We start from the raw sequence: 21179 nt of genomic DNA on the forward strand, positions 1-21179 counted from the left end.
CTATGCCAATGATTTTGGGCATTGGTGGAATGTATTTTATGGGAAAAAAATGTTTGGTTATTGCTACCCATTTTCTATTTTAAAAGGGAATCTTTGAAGATAAGGGCTTCTAGGGTATTAGGAAGGTGTTTGAGGTTTCTAAAGGAGTTAAATACTTTTCTTTTCATTTCGAATTGATATCCTAATCTATTATGAGAGTTATGGAGGGTATTAGGAAGGTGTTTGTTAGGATGCCTCCTAAGGCTCCCCACAACTGTGCAAAAGCCCAACTTAAGCCTCTGGCTGACAACACACTTCTTACCCATCTTCTATCCACCTCTTCCAACTTTGTTTCTTGAATTAGTACAACATTTGACTTATCTTTCCTAAAAACTTCCTTAACCACCCTTCTTTTTCTTTGACTCCCCAACCCCCTAACATTCTAACTGATTGTTCCACTCCTTTTAGCAATCCTTTTAGAATCTATATCATTTTCATCTGAATTCCGCTTGACCTTCTTCCCACCACTATTGTACTTTCTTTAAAAATTCAGGATGAAGTAGCCACATGTTCTCAAACTAAAACAAACAAGGTCCTTCTCCTAATTTCTCTTATGAAAGCCTAATTGCACAATGATTCGAAGTTGGTCTAGGAAGTGCCCTTACTACCATTCCCTTCCAAGCAGTCTCCTAATCTACAGAGAATAGGAATCTGTCTAGTTTACAACATAGGGGTTTTTCTTGAAAGTTGGACCAAGTGAAACTAGCTTGTAGCATGGGGAGCTCTCTTAGCTCAAAGGACTCCACAAGTAGGTTGAATTTCTTCATGCTAGAGGTGATCCTATGGCTAAGATTAGTTGTTTTACTCACAAATCTAATGACCTTAAAATCGCCCCCCAAACACCAAAGACCCTTTATGGCTGCTAGTTCTTCCCAAAACTCTTCCCTTTCCCTATATGAATTTGGACCATAGACATTAGTTAAATCCCATTATAACCCACCCTCTTTCCTCCTAAACTTCACTGTGACCGTAAAGTTGTCAATCAATTCTTCAGTGCACTCTATCTTCTCATTCTTCCAAATTGTTAGGATGCCTCCTAAGGCTCCCCACAACTGTGCAAAAGCCCAACTTAAGCCTCTGGCTGACAACACACTTCTTGCCCATCTTCTATCCACCTCTTTCAACTTTGTTTCTTGAATTAGTACAACATTTGACTTCTCTTTCCTAAAGACTTCCTTAACCACCCTTCTTTTTCTTTGACTCCCCAACCCCCTAACATTCTAACTGATTATCTTCAAGGGAAAAATCAAATACTGAGACCCTGAGGTTTTTCTTAACCTAAACCATTTTCCTTTCTTTGCTCAAAAAAAAAAAACATTTTCCTTTCCTAATCACCCATAATCTGATTTTCCTTCCTAAAAACTATTCCCCTTATCTCTAAACTCTGTTCTACCAATCAAACCTAAGACCCTCCAGCAATTTTCACCATTACCAACACTCTTCTGCCACTGGTAACCAGTGTTCATCTCATATAGTCTTGCAGTTCAAGCCATAGAGATTGACATAGTTACCAGCATTCATTCTCCATCCCTTTCTTCAACATTTTATAGGGCTGTAAATGCTGAATGCATCTTCGAATGATCATGAGTTTTAATTTCTAGGGATGCAAATGCTGAAATTCATCTTCAACTGCTGTCTATTATTGAGTTGCCAGTTGAGGTTGTTGCTAGGCTGCCCTAAACTATTGCCGCTTGTCTGCTATTTGCAAAACTCATTAAGGCAAAATAGGTAAGTCTACTATTCCTTCTTCACTTGATGACTTGGAAGATTTTTGAAGGATTAACAGGGTTGCTGAAATTGTTTTTTCTTGCTCTTTAACTTGAATTGAATCAAATTTGAATTGAATATCCATTAACCTTATTGAATCAAATTTGAATAGGGCAACTAGAGTATTTAACAGATTCAAATACAATGAATTTCTTGTCGAATCAAAATTGGATATACCCCTATCCAATTTCGACCTGATCACTTTGCACCCCTATTGGCTGAGCCCCTGGACCTGGAGCCCCTGGAACTTCCACACTTATTTTTTGTTTAATGTAATCAATATATAATATTAGATATTTGTCTAAATATTTTTTACAATTTTTTATATATTTTTAATAATTTTGTGTATTATTTTTTTCTAAATAGTTATTTTTTAATTGTGGGATCATAGGTTGACCCAATTGAAACAAATGGTTGATCATTAATTGGTCACCCAAAAAGAAAAATGGTTTTATTTTTGGTTACTTTGAATTTCATTTGCATAATTAATAAATATAATTCTTGTTTGTTGGGTAATATGACAAATACAAAATATATGTGCTGAAATGTCTTGTATAAAGTTGTCTTTCTTTACGAATCCTCAACACACGGTGGGATGTAGTGTGTGACGTTGTGGGGTGCCCCTGGACTGATTTGAACTCCGATTTGACTTCGAATCATTAACCTGCCACTAACACAAGAAATATTCAATACAGTAGTCGCGGTAAGTAGAAGCTTGAGGCCTGCTCTGAGAGGCAGGTCGCGGTAGGGGCAGTTCCTACTGGAATGAGTTCCTGGACAATCGGAAAACTTTTCTACAATGTATTTTAATAAATACAATTAATTATATAATAAAAACTCCCGACGATGAGTTTTTATTGCAAATAGATAGAAATAAAAAATATAAAAAATCATAAAGGTTTGTCTATAAAATTTATGCACATTTTTAATATTATATATTTATCATATAAAACAAAAATAAATATGATAAATACAAAATATTCTTATTAATAATAAAAATACAATATAAAATATAAATACACCAGCCCCCATAAGAATATTAAAATTATTAATGTTATTTGAAATTATGATGTACTAGGTGCATATTTACTAGTTTTTATATGAAGTGAAAATACTTGTTATAAATAATAACTAGTCTCATCGCTGATGGATATACAATACAAAATATCAGGGAAAAAGAAAAATCAACATTTTTTTTTGTAACGAAGTAATTAGGATTGCAATAGATTTAGAAATTTGTCAATTAATCCAACTATTTGTTTGATTTGCAAGATGAATAAATATAAGTACAAGATGAAACGAATAAATATAAGTTAAAACTTGATATTTAACTTGAAAAACAGGTAATAATTTATTCAATACATTAATTATTGAATTGGTTAATGACCCATTGACCTGAGCAGTCGAACCATTGACCTGTTGATCCATTCAATGATTTTTGGTTGTTTTTTATTTTTTAATCGGGAACCATCCAAGCAATCTGTTCCGTTTTATCCTAATCTCGGTCCCTAGCCAAAAGTCATTGAATTGATCAATGATCCATTGACTCGGGTAGTCGAGCCATTAACCCGTTCAATGGTTTTTGGTAATTTTTTTATTTTTTTTAGTTTTTATTGTTAGAACGGGCCATATGTTCGAACTAAACAATCGAATCGTTGATCTGAAAACTGATGGCTAGAACGGTTCTGTTTTCAAGTTGTATGAGTTACACGCTCAAATGACATAACATGTATGGTCTTAATAGACCTTACACACTCAATTTTTTGCTTGTAATTTTTGTTGCCAGAATGGGTTGTCCATTTTTTTTATTTTTTTAATTGGAAATTATCCAGGCAACCAATTCTATTTTACCCTAATCTCGGTCCCTGGCAAAAAACCGTTGAATCAGTCAATGACCCATTGACCTGAGTGGTTGAACCATCATCCCATTGATTCGTTCAATGGTTTTTGGCTGTTTTTTATTTTTTTATTTTTTTAATTTTTGTTGTTAGAAATGGGTCATCCGTTTGAACAGTTCCATTTTGGGTTGTATGAGTCACATGCTTGGATGACATAACATGTATGATACTGCTCAATAGACCTCACACACTCAATTTTTTGCCTGTAATTTTTATTGTCAAAATGGGTCGTTTGTTCGAACTAAACGATCAAACTGTCGACCTGAAAACCAATGGCCAAAACGGTTATGTAAATTTTTGCTTATAATATTTTGTTGTCAGAATGGATAGTTCGTTCGAATCGAACTATCGATCCAAAAACCGATGGCTAGAATGGTTCCGTTTTTGGGTCGTATGAGTCACATGCTTGAATGACAACACGTAGGATACTGCTTAATGGACCTCACAAACTCAATATTTTGTCTATAATTTTTGTTGTTAGAACAGACTGTTCGTTCGAACTGGATGATCCAACCGTCGACCAAAAAACTAGTGGTTAGAATGGTTTTGTAATTTTTTGCTTGTAATTTTTGTTGTCATAATAGGCCATCCGTTCGAACTGTCGGTTGCCAGAATGTTATTAACAACATTTATCAATAATTGAATGTAATTATACTATTTAATTAAAAAATCATTAATTATAGTTTTAATAATATTGTTTAGTTATTTTTAATATAGCAGTAATTTTTAAATTTATGAATAGGATTTATTTACAATATTTATTAAATTAATAATTACCAAATTAAATTAAATCAACAGTATTTATCAGTAATAGTAAGTAATTATAATATTTTATTAAATAATCAATAACAATACTTTTAATAACATTTTTTATTATTTTTAATATAATAATAATTACTATATTTATTAATAGTATTTATAATTTTAATTTAAAGTAAAATTTAAATAAGTATCTATTTATTAACAATCTTTATGACAAACAGTAATTATTAATTATATATTTATTAAATTACTGTAATAATCAGTAATTATTATTACAGTAATTACTAATTAATCACTGTAATTAATTATTGGAAATAGGTACTATTAATTGGATCTATTTGCACGAATAGATTCCATTTCCTGGATGCATAGAGAACCCATTTCCTATTAATAGTATATATATATATATATATATAAAAGATAAGATGCTTTGATTAATTGTCTTTGCTACAGTAGTGAAAAAAAAAATAGTCTAAACAATCGTAATTAATGAGAAAAAAATTAATATAGTCTAAAAAACTAGCAATCAGTTCAGTGAATCAGCACATCGATCGTTTATTTCTATAAATTATAAATTATAAATTATTGACCCAACCAACGGTATTTGTAGAAAGATGAATTATAAGATGATGACGAACCAATCAGGTCAATGGTGGATAAAAAATGGTTCTCTATATACAAAATCATCATATTAGGCTGCATATGAGACAAAACGGTAGAATTTTGCTGCTGGATGTTGACTAGGGCGCATAACAAACTTAGGTGGCGATTTAGGAAGTCTTAAATTAAGAAACAAAAAAAATCTAAAAAGCTTTAAAGATTTCTTCTTTTCTAATATCTAAATGGGAGTTGTGAAAATATTATAAAATAATAAAAATAAAAAAAAATTATGAAATGATAAAATAAAAATATAAAAATAACAAAAATACATAACACTAGTAAAAGTTAAAAATAATAGAAAATATTATAAATATAACAAAAATAATTTAAAAGAATAATAATTTTTATTAATTGTATTTTATTGCAAAAAATACTGAATAATAATGAAAAATATAATTTATTTTAATTATTAATAGTAACATAATTAACAACACTTATTTTTAATTTGTAAAAAATCATAGTTTTATAATTAACATGGACCTCTTTATCAACAGAAAATGTGCAAGCCCGAGCTTGAGCCTGGCCTAACCATTGGGCCTAGATCTTGAGCCCGAGCCCAACCCTTATATAAAGCCCAAAGCTCGAGCCCGAGCTTGAGCCTGGCCTGACCATTGGGCCTAGTATTTAGTAATAAATTAATAAATTAATTTATATTTCTTAATACTAAATTGATATTTATTAATAATTTAAGAAGCATATACATATATATATATATATATATTATATCTAGCATAAGTACTTTTTTATATATGTAATAGTATCGGGCCGGGCTTATTTGAGAAAGCCCGAGCTCGAGCCCACGAACCTAAAGTTTTGTCCAAGCCTAAAAAATAACGTGTCAAGTCAGGCCGAGCCGTCGGACTACCTGGCCCATGAATAGTTCCAATTGTATATATATACAATTGTATATAGAAAAAATCATATGAAATAAAAATTTAAACATTTTTTTTATTTTTTTTAAATGGACCTATCATAGCTTGCCTTGGCTTGGCCCAAGGCTCGACCCATCACGACTCGATTTACACCTCTATTTGAAATCGCCCAATACCGGGGATGGGGTAGGGGAATTCGAGGATTCCCCATCCTTAGAGGTGTAAACTGGGCTAGGCTACCCGTGACTTGGCACGATTTTGGACCGGCTTGGCACGGCATGGCACATAGGCCCAATCCGTGCTAGGCCCAGTACGGAGGTCCATGCCATGCTGGGCCGGGGGTTCGAGGCCCACCAGCCGGCACGGCATGGCACAACAACTCGTGTCGTGCCGCCCGCGGCCTACGTGCCAGCACGACCCAACCTACATCCTAGCCCAGCATGGCCCGACACGGCCCATATATATTATATATATTTTATATTTTATATATAGTATATAATATATTAATGAAATAAATAATTTTTAATTTTATTATACTAATTTATTTAATTATTGCATATATAAGCAATTTTAAACACAAAATTCATATAAAATTAAAATTTTAAGTTTTTTGTCATTTTTTTAAATAAATAGCTTTGGCCCAATGCACGGCCTGACCTGACCCAAGGCTCGGCCCGTGGCACGACATGGCATGACATGGGCCCGCACAGGCCTGGGCCATGGGCCGTGGGCCGTTTTAGGCCTACCCCCAAATTTTTCACCAAGGAGGGCAACACGACTCGTGACAGCTAGCGGGGTAGAGCGCGGGCCGCCCATGGGCTCACTTTACACCTCTACCCATCCTTGATGAGGAGTGGGGTGCCTTGCCCCTAAACTCACCCGACATTGAAGAGTGGTTGCCTTGAACCCGCCTGACATAGGGACAGGGCAAGGATGGGGTAGAATGTCTTGACTATGGGGCAAGGACAGGGATGGGGTGCCCCGCCCTGAACCCACCTCCTTGTCATTCCTATATAATTGTTAATTATTAGGGATATTAATAAAATATTAGCTTTTGTAATTATTTTTATTTATTTAAAGTTAATCAAAATTTCATTTAAAAATAATAAAAATAATAACAATTATTAAAATTAATACAAATAATTAATAACTCTACCCCTACTTTTTGCGAAATTGACCAACTCTACCCTTACTGTTTACGTATTGTCTTAAAGTACCCTTAAGTTTTCTAACAATTGACATACCCATAAACACTAATGGAAAAAAAATGAAATATCAAATTTATCCTTCACTATTCATCAAAATTTCAAAATAAAACCCAATTGATGAAAAACCCACATTTGTTCATGCTGTTTAGCTCTGAAATTTAGACCAGCAACGCATAGAATCCTGCTCCCAATCAGAGACAGGACAAGTTTGCGAGATCATATAATATCGCCCCCCGTTCGAGGGCTACACACGTTCGTTTTGAAACTGTTATGGTGGATGGTGCTTTGCCCCATTCTAGGTATGCTGGTATTGATGAAGTTTTTTTGATTCTGATGGCAGATTTAAGGGTGCTCTATCTTCAAGTACTACTCCAAACTCACCCATCTTTGCTGAAGCTTTAGCTAGAAGCTCCAATGTGAAGAACCTTCGGATCTTTTCCGATAAATCCAATCTAGTTCAGGCTATTTCAAGCAACTTCTTCCGTATCCCTCGGCAAATTAGATCTATTCTCCTTGATGTTAAGATTGAGCTTGGTTTTTTTGACGCTTTTGGTGGTAGTCTAACCGGAGCAGTAGAAGCTTCCGGTGGGGATGAAATGAATTTCGCGGGGTATAAATACTATCAAAGTAGGGTTTGCTGGTCGAGAAGGTAATATTGGGTTTTAAAAAAATTTATATGTCACATAGTGTCACATGTGTATGGATTTTAACGGATAATGAACGGATACTAACGACAGGGGTAGAGCTAGTCAATTGTCAGAAAACTTAGGGGTAATTTAAGACAATATGTAAACAGTAATGGTAGAGTTAGTCAATTTCACAAACTGTTGGGGTAGTTTAAGAGATTTACCCTTAATAAAACTAAATTTATTAGCAATTATTAAAATGAAAAATATAATTAAATTATACAATTATTAAAATCTTAGATATTAACAGTAACTTTGAATACTTTTAGTTAATTAACAACAAATTTTGATTATTAATTTAATATTAATTAATAGTAAATAAAATTGGTCTATCCATGTTAGCATGCCTCTCCTTTGAGAAAAGATATTTATCTATTTTTTTTTATTTCTTCTTATTTTCTTTTGTTTGGAAAATATAAAACAGTAATCATTACTTATCTTGATTAGATTAATAAAACTGCACACTATTAGAGAGAGACCTTTAGGTTTTCCATGGCCTCTTATTTTAATGTATGTTGATGGTGCGCAATCCGGTCACTCCTAGTTGGCACTTACATGGCTCTGGGAAGGTACCTGAGATGGAGAAGAAGAAGAATCCCCGGGGGCTAGCCCGACGGGAACACTCCGATGCTTAAGTTAGTATTCCGTAGGAGAAGCAAGGAGAAGACAAATGCTAAGAGTGCAGATAGAACGAGAGTAGAAGATGATACCTCCGTTCCTTGATACTAGCTCCTTATAACAGAAATCCGTTGTATCGGGCCCACTGGCCTCTGACTGGGCGGGTATAACCGCCACTGTCAGCCTGCCGCAGCTGTTACTGGCGGGGCTGAGGTGGCACGCGCGGGGCCATCGCTGCAAGGTACATGCCTGTCAGGTGTAAGGCACCCTCTGAAGGTGGCAGACACGGTGCTGTCTGACGAGGGATATGGCTGCTGTCTCTAGATTTGTCGGGTACGGTGGTCGAGCAGGAGATCTTCCTGTGACATGTCAAACTACTCACTCACGGGTCACCCTATGCAGGGCTATCTTGTAAGCGGCAAGCTGCCTGTGGAAAGCTAAGTCGAGCTGTCTGGCCCGAGGTGTCTTCACCTCGGGGTATCTATAGGCGAATCAGTGTGTTCCTGTCTGGGAGAAGCTTCCTGAGGAGTGCCCAGGTGGCCCATTCCCAAGCTACTTTTTAGCGAGCTCAGAATACTTCAGGATTACCTTTAATAGAATTGGTCCTTGGGGTGTCTTGTCTGATTGGGAGCTTGGGCGAGCTAGTTCCCTTAGTTCGCGAGCTAAAGTTGCCTCGGAGTATCCCTTCAAAGGTAGCTCGGGTAACCCGGAGCTCACGTTGTGGTGAGCTTCTCCTTTTGTGGACTACGATGTAACGAGCTGCTTTATTGGCCCATCACCCGGTTGCACTAGGCTACAATGCTGAGTTGTTGTTCGTGCTGAGTCAGTGTCTGCATGTAACCGTTCCATAGGTCGGGTCAAATCATCCTCCATCAATTGCCCCCCACTCCTTGAGCTGAGAGCATTTCCTTAGCACAAGGAGTTCACGAAGCGTGATGGATTGATTTGACCAAAATTCAAACTTGATTGACTACTCACATTAAGGGCACCCGCGGGAATCAAGAGATTTCTTGACTTTTCTGACTTTTTGGATTCCCAAAACGTACTGAAGTAACTCCTAATTTTGAGCGTCGTGCAGCCGTCATTGCCTTAATCGTGGAAGACGTGCCGCCAATCACCTTCAGTTTTTAGAAGACGTGTGGTCAAGCACCTGCGAGCCGTTGGATTCGCTTTGATCTGGGCCGTCGATTCGGAAACGTGGGGGCTATAAATAGGAGGGCCCTCTGGGCCTCGTTTCCCCTCACGCCATCTTGCTGTCTTCAGATTCTGAGGTCGCGCACCTATCAAGTCTACTCGAGTTCCTCAGCTTATTTCATCCCGTCCTCTTTCGGTGAGTCTTACTTATTGTCGGTCATGTCGGGATACCCACACCATGTCCGTTACCAGGGCAGTGACCAAGATGATGATGCTCCCTCGAGCTCGGGGGGAGCTTGAGAGCAGGTTCCGGGGGCCAGGGAGGTCTCCGGGGAAGGAGCTTCTACTTCGCGGGGAAGGGAGCCCGATACTTTCGGCCCTTCCTCCATGACAGAGGGGAGACTTAGGTCTCTGATTAGCTATTTCCACCTCCCTAGGGACCTTCTCTACTGCATCCCTACTATTAATTTTCCTTGGGAGCATGGCCCCAATGATATAGTCATTTACCAGGAGCAGCTCGAGGCTGGCATGCGTCTCCCTCTGCACCCCTTGATAGTGGAGGTGCTAAACCACTTCAATGTCACTATTGACCAGCTCCATCCCAATGCCATCAGAAACTTCATTGGGACGATATCCTTGTGTTAGGAATACTGTCTTCCCTTGAGTCTAGACATCTTCTCTGCTATCCTCTATATAAAGAATGCTACTCCCGAGGCCCCGCCGGAGAGGCATCTCTACTACTTCTCTCCCCGCCGTGGCTACAAGCTCTTGCACGAGCTCCCGAAGAAAATCCCCGCCTGGAAGCGGGATTATTTTTTGGTTCGCACCCCGAAGGGTGGCCCTTCCCTACTTCTTGGAGGGACGCTATCCAGGACTCCGGGACCGAGTTGGACCCTGAAATTCAGAAAACGATGCTGTCCTGGGCATCGGTAGGCTTCCTCTGCTCGGACTATTTGGCCGAGGAGAAGCTCGCGCAGGCCGGCCTAAGCCCGTGTAGGTTGTCCTTTTAGGTCGCGCAGTTTTTGTCATGACATTGCGTTCATATGCATACATATATCTCGTTCTTACCGAACTGATACTATTATTTCTTCTTGGCAGCCATCATGTCTGGTATCAACTCACGCCGCCTTCTTTCAAGCAACCAGGGGCGCAAGGTGAAGAGGTCGCGCCCCGACCAAACTCCCACCTCGAGGGGTGCTGAGTTTGGTTCTGCCAAGCCAGCTTTATCCTCCCCTCCGCCTGGGATCCCGCCACCTCTATCCGAGGGAACTAGTGGGGCTGGTTTCGGAGGGGGCAAGCTCCCATAGTAGGGGGCTACTCCCCGTAACCCTTTCCAGCCATCCCCTTACCCTTCGTTCCCAGTGGGGAACTGGGAAGGGGTGAACGACTACGCCGTGGCTCACCGGAGGAGCCGGAAGGCGATTAACAACGATGAGGTCGCCCATTAGGGGAATATGGAGCCCAGGGACCTCGCCGCGTTTGCCTCCTCCCACTGCATGGTGGTATGTGATTCTTTCCCTTCTTCTCTCATTTCGCTTCCTTTTGCTGTCTTCTGATCTTCTTTCTGTTGGCAGGTGAATACCGTCATCCATGCTATGGCTCTCCAGACGCACATCCACCACGTTGATGCCCTCGACCAGTGGGCTACTAATAAGAAGCTCCAGGGCGAGCTCGACTGGATTCGGGGCGAGCTCCATCACACTCACAAGGGGAGTGAATCTCAGGAGCTACTCGTCCGCGACCAGGATGCCCAAATTGCCCGACTTTCTAAAGAGAGCACACATTACCAGAAGGAGTCATCGAGGGTGGCGGCGAAGAGGGAGCTCCTTTGGCAGCAGGTACGGGACTTGGAGTCCACTCTTCTAGATCGGATTCGAAATTTCAACCAGATGGTGGAGGCCGAACGAGAGAAGGTGGTCTGGGATTTCAAAGACTCCTACGAATACCATGACCTCCAGGTGGAATATGGCTCGAGTTCATACCGCTCTAGGTTTAAGCTCTGCCGGTGGTTGGTTCGGAAGAAGTTCTCCGAGCTCAACCTCGACGACATCACTATGAAGGGCCTGTCTCCCGAGACAACAGATCAAGCGGAGGAAGAGGAGTTTGACTCCCCGGAGGATGAGGATGAGGAGGCAGATCCCTGAGGCGGTGTTTCTCCTGGACTTCTGGTGGCTCCCGGGTGCCATAAACCCGATCTTTCAAAGATCTTTGCTTGGGCGGTTATGCCCTGTGATTGTTAGACTTTCCCGAGTTGCTTAGCTCGATTATTGCCTTGTCATTTTTCTCTCTTTTTTTTTGAAATGGTAATGAAAGTTCTCCCTTTTTCTTTGAAATATGATGTGCTCTCTTTATCTTTACTAAGGCAATCTCAACACCCAAGCTATTAGAGCTACATACTCGAAGTAGGACTTCTCGATGATCATTTTCTCAGACTGTCCCTTAAATCATTTAAGGCATCTCTATGGTGCACGGTGAAGTGGTTACCACGTGTGCCCGAACTATACACTCGGTTATTCTTTAGTTCGACCATTGTACTGGAACGAACTATGCTTGGCGGGGTTTAGGCCCGTGCTGCTCGCACTTTTCATACTTTATCCCCATCGTTGAAATGGCTGTCTTTCTTGATGCCGAGGTGTTGGTTAGCTCGGTGCCTTAGCCCATAAGCCGGGGGGTGACTTGTGGTCTGCCCTTGAAGTTCACCCATGTCATGGAGACGACTGAGTCTTATTGCGCCGAGGTCATGTCAGCTTGGCATTTTGGCCCTTAGGCTCTGGGAGTGATTGATAGCCCACTCTTGGAGTTCGCCCATGCCATAGAGGCGACTAGGTCCTATTGTGCTGCGGTCTTGTTAGCTCGGCACTTTGGCCCTTAGGCTCTAGGAGTGACTCGTAGCCTACCCAGTTGTCACAGATAATATCGCCTTAAGTTGACAATGTTCCATGCCTGAGGTACTTGTTTCCCTTTGAGAGTCTCGAGCTCGTACGTTCCCTCCCAGAGCACTCATTTCACTCGGTAAGGTCCTTCCTAATTGGACCCGAGCTTGCCAACGCCGGGCTCAGGTGCCATAACTTTACGAAGGACCAGGTCGCCGACGCGGAGGTTTCGCTTCTTGACCCTGGCGTTATAGTACCAAGCTACTCTCTACTGGTAAGCTGCGGTCCTGATGTATGCGAGGTCCCTTACTTCGTCGAGTAGATCGAGGTTGGTACACAACTCATCTTCGTTCGTCTGGTCACTGTATCCTTCCAGTCGTAGTGTAGGTACTTCGATCTCTACGGAGATAACTGCTTCGGTGCCGTAGGTGAGGTTGAAGGGAGTTTCTCCCATGGCGGTCTTTTCCGTGGTTCGGTAAGCCCATAGAACACTAGGTAGCTCGTCTGCCCACAACCCTTTAGCTCGGTCCAACCGTGCCTTCATTCCGCGGAGGATGGCTCTGTTTGTGACCTCTGCCTGACTGTTTGCTTGAGGGTGTGCAACTGAAGTAAAATTCTGTCGGATTCCCATGTCTTGGCACCAGTTCTGGAATTTGATGTCCTCGAACTGCTTGCCGTTGTCAGAGATCAGTACCCGAGGTAACCCGAAGCGGCTCACAATTTTCTTCCAAAAGAAGTTTTGGACGTTCCGAGTTGTGATCGTTACAAGGAGTTCGGCTTCTACCCACTTGGTGAAGTAATCCACTGCTACCACTAAAAATTTCCTCTGGCCTGCTGCTAGCGGGAACGATCCAAGTATGTCGATGCCCCATTGCACGAAAGGCCACGGGCTGGTGAGATACTTGAGATCGGTAGTAGGTTGGTGGTGGATATTGGCGTGCTTCTGGCATTTATCACATTTTCTAACGAGCTCAATGGCATCTGCCTTCATTGTTGGCTAATAATACCCCTGTCGAAGTGCCTTTTGGGCGAGGGCCCTGCCCCCCAAGTGTCCGTTGCACAGACCCTCATGAGTGTCGCGAAGTACGAGCTCAGCTTCGGTAGGTCGCAAGCATCGCAGGTAGGGAAGCGTGTAGGATCTCCGGTACATCTGTTCGTCTATCATGACATATTTGGCTGACATATCTGGCTGCATTGCGATCTGCAGGGAGGGTCCCGTGTAGCAAGAAGCTCGCGAGCGGGTCAATCCAGCTCGGCTCTGCTTGAACGACGGGAGCGACCTCCTCTTCCCCCCGAGAATGCTAGGCCGAGGCAGGTCCTCTATGTACACAGTTTTCATGGTAATGTCGCTGGCGCTAGCTAACCTGGACAGGGTGTCGGCCTCAACGTTCTCCGACCTCGGGATTTGCCTGTTGAAGTGTGACTGGAAGTTGAGCAGGGCCTCTCTGACTTTGGCTAAGTAGGCGACCATGGTTGGCTCGCGAGCTTCATACTCGCTAGTGAACTGGTTGACCACGAGCTGGGAGTCGCTGCAGATAACGACGTGCTTGGCTTTTACTTCTCTGGCTAAAGCCAGTCCAGCTATCAACGCCTCGTATTCTGCTTCATTATTAGATGTCGTGAACTCGAAGCGTAGCGCGTACTCCAATTTCGTACCACTTGGGCCATGCAAAACTATTCCGGCTCCGCTGCCTTGTTGGCTCGAGGAGCCATCTACGTGAAGGATCCAAGGCTCCTCATCCCAGTTCACGCTTGGCCTAACTAGGAGAGATGCCACACTGGCTGCTACCTCACGGGGCTCGGACTCAACCGGCCTGGGAGCTTCGGGCTCACCCGAACTGGGGACCTCGTGCTCAACCGGCCTGGGAATTTCGGAGCTGAATGTGCACTCGGCGATGAAATATGCTAAGGCTTGAGCCTTAATGGCAGTTTGCGGCTTGTACTGGAGGTTGTACTCATTGAGCTCAACGGCCCATTTCGTCAACCGACTAGAGACCTCGGGCTTAAGTAAGACTTGCCTCAGTGGTTTGTTGGTGAGGACGATAATAGTGTGGACCTGGAAGTGCGGGCGGAGCTTCCGAGCTGCAATTACCAGGGCATATTCACTTATTTGGTTTCAATCTCATATTAAACTTACACAAAATTTAAAAAACAAAATGCAAGTCTTGTATTATTTCATGCGAAAATTGAGTTTTGATGACCATGTCGTCTACATAACATTCTTCTTTTCTACCAATTAATGCCGCAAACAACTTATTTACAAGCCTTTGAAAGGTTGCCCCTGCGTTTTTCAACCCGAAGGGCATAACCTTGTAACAATATAGACCGAACTCCGTGATGAAGGCAGTTTTTTCTTCGTCCGACGGGTCCATCTTGATTTGGTTCTAGCCCGAATAGGCATCTAAGAAACTCAGCAACTTGTGCCCTGAGGTCACATCCACCAAACGGTCAATTATGGGAAGCGGGAAGCAGTCTTTCGGGCAGGCTCGGTTTAGGTTGGTGTAGTTGACGCACATGCGCCACTTGCCGTTAGCCTTCTTTACCAGAACGGGGTTGGCTACCCAGCTCGGGTAATGGACTTCTCTTATGAATTCAGCTGCGAGGAGCTTCTCGACCTCCTCGTCGACCGCTTTCCACCGCTCCAGGGCTAGGTTGGGTTTCTTCCGTCTAACGGGCCTAACAATTCGGATCGTAGAGGTTCCTGAACGGAAGCACCGATCTGAAGCGTCCGAGCTGGGTCTACGGCTGAGGTCAGAACATCGACTGTTTCTTCCATGGGTGCATCTCGTTCTTTGCCTTGCTCTGTAAGCCACTCCAGTTTGAGGTCATCGGCCACCTTGGTCTTTCCCTTTAGGGCGGCGACATAGCACTTGCGGGACTTGAGCTGGTCGCCCCGCGCTACCCCCGCACCGAAGTCCGTAGGGAACTTCATTGCCAAAGGATAAGTGGAGACCACCGCCCGTAGGGCATGGGTGATCGGCCGACCTATTATGGCATTGTATGGGGAGGGGGTCGCGACCACCAGGAAGTCGTGGTTGAGTCTGACTACGCAGGGCCATGTGCCGACTTCCACAGGTACTGTCACTTTCTCAAGGGGTCTGACTTCTTCTCCGCTGAAGCCCACCAAAAGAGTGTTTGCGGGCTTCAAGTCACTTCCCTACAACTGAAGCTGGTCGGACGCGGCTTTGAAGAGAATATCTGCTGAGCTGCCTGAGTCAACGAGTACGCGTCTGACCTCGAAGTCGTTGATCCTCAACTTTATCACAAGCGCGTCTGACCTCTTCTGTCTTCGACCGCTTTAGAGGATTCTGTTCTTCCCGAGCAGCTTCACGAACTGACATCCGAGCTGCCGCTGAAGTACAACCCGCGACGATCGAGCCTCCCACTATCACGTGGATGGTGCCCTGAACCGACCTCTCTTCCGGGGGCTGCCTTTGCGACTGTTCGGCCGGCCTGCTGCTGGACTCGGGAGCATCCTTACCGTGCTCCCCTTGCCAACCTACTTTATTATTATTATTATTATTATTATTTTGTACAAAGTTCCTTAAATATCCGCGATGGATGGACTCCTCAATCTCATCGCGGAGGTTTTTACAATTCTCGGTACTTTGACCGTGATCTTTGTGAAAAATGTAATACAGATTCTTATTTCTCTCATTGGGATTCCCCCTCAGACGGGGTGGGCACTTCACATACGGGGTGTCCTTGATCGCCATCAGAATTTCGGCCCGCTTCACATTCAGTGGGGTGTAATCAGTTCGGTCCGCTACAAGGGCTCGGAATGACTGACCCGACTTTGCTCCCCCGAGCTGCATCATTTTTCTTTCAGCTGTCCCCTTGGTTGGAAGGCTCTCCTTCCCTTTTCCTCTTCTCGGGCACGCCCTCGCCCTTCTGGTTGATCTCTTCCTCTGTGGCTATAAACCTGTCTGCAAGCTTAAGAAATTCGGTTATGGTCGCCGGTTGGTTGACGACCATGTGCCATTTGAACTCTTTATGCGTCACGCCTTTCTTGGCTGCTACGAGGCGCACGACGGGGTCCAGGCATGGTATCTGCATGCACGTATCGTTGAACCGCTTGATATAGCCTTGGATGGACTGTCCCTCTCTCTGCACTTTGTTGAGGAGGCTTCCTTCAGTTCGCGGGCACCGCTTGCTGGTGACGAAGTGGGACGTGAAGGCTTGCGCAAACTGCGCCCAACTTTGTATCGATCCAAGTGTCAGGTTTCGATACCACATACGGGCTACTCCTCTGAAAGTGGTGGAGAGGGCCACGTACATGCACGACTCACTGGCTCTTGCCAGGTGCATCTGTGACTGGAAGGCATCTACGTGATCATTTGGGTCAAACGACCCATCATATTTGTCAAGAGGGGGGAGCTTGATGTCTTTAGGCATTGGGATTCCCAGGAGTTGGAAAGCAGGGGGACGGAACCGAAAGGAGGGGAGCCTTAGCTTCGCCCGAGCTTAGCTCTTCTCTACCTCCGAGCTCGGGCAGGTTGTGGGTTGTAGATCGGCGAGCTTGGCGGCGACGTCTCTGCTTCTTGGTGGGCTCGGCGTTCGTGCTGCTCACCTCTGTGCTGTCAGGAGTGGTGTGTGCAGGAAGTGGCTCAGGCCGCTGGTGATGGCTGCGGACAGAGGGATCCTGCTTGGAACCTGCGGCCAGGATCTCGAACCGGTTCTCTTGGAATGGGGTGTCGGGCTTTGAGAGTTGAGGTGACGTGAACCTAGCGAGCTGAGGTCCTCCTGACCTGACTGCCCACGGTGAGACCGGAGTGGCTGATCTTTCTTGTCTGCCGTGGAAGGAGGCCTGGCTCTTAGGAGGGTTCTGGGGGGCCTCCCCTTGGCGAGAAAGGTGCTCCTCCTAGCGGCGAGACCTTGCCCGTGGTGAGACTGGGTGCCGAGGAGGGAGTTGTGGCTGCTGAAGCTGAGGTCGAGGCAGTTGAGGGAATTGCTGCTGATAGTGGTACTGGGAGACGTGGTGCAACACTTGTTGTTGGTAAATCTGGTGTTGCTGGAGCTGCTGCACTTGGGCTTGCATGGCCCGCATGCACTGCATCAGATCGTCGAGCTGGTTCTGGCTGGACGCCAGAAGAACGACAGTCGGTTCAGCAAAGTTCGTTTCTACAGAGGAAGGGAGGGGAACACCCAGAGGTGCCATTGCTCGCAACACGTTCAGGTTGGGGACTCCGTCCACCGAAAGAGGGATGGTGAATTGTCCTATGCAGACCGTGGGAACCTGGTGTTGTTCCCTAGAGTTACCCATCTCCATGCTTCATCCAACGTTGCTTGAGGAAGCCATGAGTGCCGAGCTTTTCAGAGAAGGAAGAACTATGAAGGTTTAGAGGAAGGCTTTTAGAAGTGTTTTCCCACAGACGGCGCCAAATGATGGTGCGCAATCCGGTCACTCCTAGCTGGCACTTGCATGGCTCTAGAAAGGTACCTGAGATGGAGAAGAAGAAGAATCCCCGGGGGCTAGCCCGACGGGAACACTCCAATGCTTAAGTTAGTATTCCACAGGAGAAGCAAGGAGAAGACGAATGCTAAGAGTGCAGATAGCACGAGAGTAGAAGATGATACCTCCGTTCCTTGATACTAGCTCCTTATAACAGAAATCCGTTGTATCGGGCCCACTGGCCTCTGACTGGGCGGGTATAACCGCCACTGTCAGCCTGCCGCAGCCGTTACTGGCGGGGCTGAGGTGGCATGCGCGGGGCCGTCGCCGCAGGGTACATGCTTGTCAGGTGTAAGGCACCCTCTGAAGGTGGCAGACACGGTGCTGTCTAACGAGGGATATGGCTGCTGTCTCTAGATTTGTCGGGTACGATGGTCGGGCAGGAGATCTTCTTGCGACATGTCAAACTACTCACTCACGAGTCACCCTGTGCCGGGCTATCTTGTATGCGGCGAGCTGCCTGTGGAAAGCTAAGTCGAGCTGTCTGGCCCGAGGTGTCTTCACCTCGGGGTATCTATAGGCGAATCAGTGTGTTTTTGTCTGGGAGAAGCTTCCTGAGGAGTGCCCAGGTGGCCCATTCCTGAGCTACTTTGTAGCGAGCTCGGAATACTTCAGGATTACCTTTAACAGAATTGGTCCTTGGGGTGACTTGTCTGCTTGGGAGCTTGGGTGAGCTAGTTCCCTTAGTTTGCGAGCTAAAGTTGCCTCGGAGTATCCGTTCAAAGGTAGCTCGGGTAACCCGGAGCTCACGTTGTGGCGAGCTTCTCCTTTTGTGGACTACGATGTAACGAGCTGCTTTATGGGCCCATCACCCGGTTGCACTAGGCTACAATGCTGAGCTGTTGTTCGTGCTGAGTCAGTGTCTGCATGTCACCGTTCCATAGGTCGGGTCAAATCGTCCTCCATCATATGTTATTATTAATAATATAAATATTAACAAAACTTAGTAAATATTAAAAATGTGTTTTAATTCCACTTAAAAATCAAACATAATAAACACTAATAAAAATAAGAAATTTAAATATAAAACTATTAATTGATAATTTTAATAATATTATTAGATAACTTATGAGTTAAGAACTTTATTGTGCATAGTGAACTCATTAAAAATGATAAAAATTAATGAAAATTTAAAACGTAGAACCCATTTTATTGCAAAAATTACTAAATAATAATGAAAAAATACCAACAATTAATTAAAAATCCAGAAAATTCTGAAAACCCTAAACATAATTAAAATACTAAAAATATTTAATAAATATTGAAAATTAACAGTATTTTATATTAATAAGGGTATTTAGTAAAAAGTACAATTAATAGTATTTTATTATAAAAAAATACCAAAACTTATTAAAAAAATACCCAAGCTAGAAATTATTGAAAATTAGTTGTATTTTTATTAACTATGGTATTCATTTAGTTATTTAATTGATTTTTATTGAGAGCAAATGCAAATTAACTTTGTAGTAACTAATATGCAAAAATAAATTCTGAAAATTGTTGAAAAATACTCATATGCAAAAAATCCTGAATAATAATGAAAAACACCAAAAATTAATTAAAAATCAAAAAGTTCTGAAAAACCTAAAGCTTAATTAAAATACTAAAAATAATTAAAAATTAAATTAAATGTATTTTATTGCAAAAAATACTGAATAATAATTAAAGATTAATGTATTTTAATTATTAATACTAATATAATTAACAATAATTATTTTTAAACTGTAATTAACATTAATTATAATTTAAGCTATAAATAATAGAAAATTACATTTAATTACCAAAAGGTTATATTTAATTACTAGAAAATTACAATTAATTAGTTTTAGCCAAGAAATTAACAATATTTCTAAAAATATGACAATTTCCAAAAATTACTGTATTTTAAAATTTAATAATTACAATATTTTAATAGCTAACAATATTTTAATAATTAATAATAATAAGTAACATATATTTTATAACTTGACCTAACCCGATCAGATATATAAATTTGCAGGCTCAAGCAAATATTTTCTTTTGAGTTAGGTCTAACTCAGATATGCACCATGCCTACACATTATCAGGGATAATCAGATTTGAAGTCTACTTGGGTATCAATGTTTTGAAGTCTAATGATGGCTTTAGTGGATATTATCATAAATTATATTTCTATAGTAATATTTATTATTAATAACTATTAAATAGTTATTATCATAAATTTATAAATAATATCATTTTAAATTAAATAAATAATAATATTTAGAATTAATATTTATATCGTAATAAGAAGAAAATTTCATAATATATTTATTAGTAATAATAAAGTATACTTTATTTATTATTAGTTAATAATAATAAATATATATATATTATTTTTAATTAAATAATAAATAATTATTTATTTGAAAATATATAATATTTTTTATTAATAGAGTACTATTTTTATTAAAATTGCAATTTCAGATATAGGGGAATTGCTCCAACTCAAATGATCTTATCTTTTTAGAACCTCTAGAAAGCAAAAAATCATTTTTACTTCTTTTCAGATTTTATATTTATCAAATGCCACCACAATGAGCAGAAAAAAAACTTCCAATCCTTTAAAATTGTAAAATCAATTTGCATGGTGGATGATGAGTTCACACCTTGTTTTTTCAAGAAAGTTTTCATTGTTCGGTGAGTAGGGGTGCAAGTCGGGTAGGCTAGGTTGGGTTTTAGCTCTACTTAGGCCCAACCCTAAGAATTGGGCCTAAAGCCCGAGATCAAGCCCAAACTATTCAGCCTGAGTCCAAACCACACTGAAATTTGATGCACTTGGGTTAGCCCACACTAAAAATTGATCTATCGATCTATCGATCTATCTATCTATCTATATATTTATACATATATATATAACGAAAATAAAATTAAAATAAGGGTAAATTGCTGAAACCCCCCCCCCCCCCCCCCCCCCCTCAAGTTTGATGAGTGCAATCACCTCCCCTGAACTAACATAGTTGCAAGTAGACCCCCTTTATTAGAATTCTCTAAAAAGGGGCATTAAAATGTCTGACATACCCATATTTGTATTCGTACTCCTTCCAAACTGAGCCTATAGGGAAAAGTTGTTGAATTTCAAGATTGCTTCTTAAAACATTCCTTTAAATAATCACCAATATTAAAAATTGAGATATATTTATTGTTGGAAACACAATACGGTTGGACATAAAAAGTGATCACTAATGACAC

The 21179-nt window shown here is 41.8% G+C and overlaps 1 protein-coding gene across 1 annotated transcript in view; it reads right to left on the bottom strand.

The window, feature by feature from the left end:
* The window catches only part of LOC148791439 (wall-associated receptor kinase 2-like), a 58773-nt gene that overhangs the window by 32800 nt on the left and 4794 nt on the right, over positions 1–21179 (bottom strand). The gene's annotated exons all lie outside the window — the stretch shown is intronic.

Source organism: Nelumbo nucifera, chromosome 5, assembly GCF_055504915.1.
Source record: "Nelumbo nucifera cultivar China Antique chromosome 5, China Antique-T2T, whole genome shotgun sequence".
Taxonomy (NCBI): Eukaryota; Viridiplantae; Streptophyta; class Magnoliopsida; order Proteales; family Nelumbonaceae; genus Nelumbo; species Nelumbo nucifera.